Source organism: Photinus pyralis, unplaced genomic scaffold (genome assembly GCF_008802855.1).
Source record: "Photinus pyralis isolate 1611_PpyrPB1 unplaced genomic scaffold, Ppyr1.3 Ppyr1.4_LG4, whole genome shotgun sequence".
Classification (NCBI taxonomy): domain Eukaryota; kingdom Metazoa; phylum Arthropoda; class Insecta; order Coleoptera; family Lampyridae; genus Photinus; species Photinus pyralis.
In genome coordinates, this window is record NW_022170511.1 from 7789977 (window position 1) to 7790531 (window position 555).

Genomic DNA, 555 nt, shown 5'->3' on the forward strand with positions numbered 1-555 from the left:
GTATTATCTTTTTCAACCGAAATCGTTTTATTGACAGAGACGGTGCAAGCAAACGTGAAGTGACATTTCCATGGCAATCATGGGATTACGAACACACAGCCCACTTAATTAGACTTGTATTCTAGGATAACGTCAATATGATTTCATGATATTTCCCTTATTTTTAAATTATATTGCAGTATAATAAAAAGTATTGAAAAATTGCATAGTAATGCAAGATAGGGCTCCATCTCCCCAGTAATCGTGCCATTGTAGATTGTATTTGCTTTCCCCCAGCCCTAAACAACCCATTCAACCGATATTTATGCGAATTTTAGTGATATAGAACTCGCGCTGCTCGTAATATGATTTATGGCGCAGAATTCTCATTAATATCTCATTATATTTTGATACAAATACATGAGTTACCTGGCGCGTGCAGATATAAACCGATCTACATATTGTAATAAATAGAGAACAGTTCTAAAACGTTTATTGCATCAATTATATAAACATACATAAATTATTAAGTTTAATATTACACTCGTGCTGAGCGGGCGCTGTCATTTCGATATA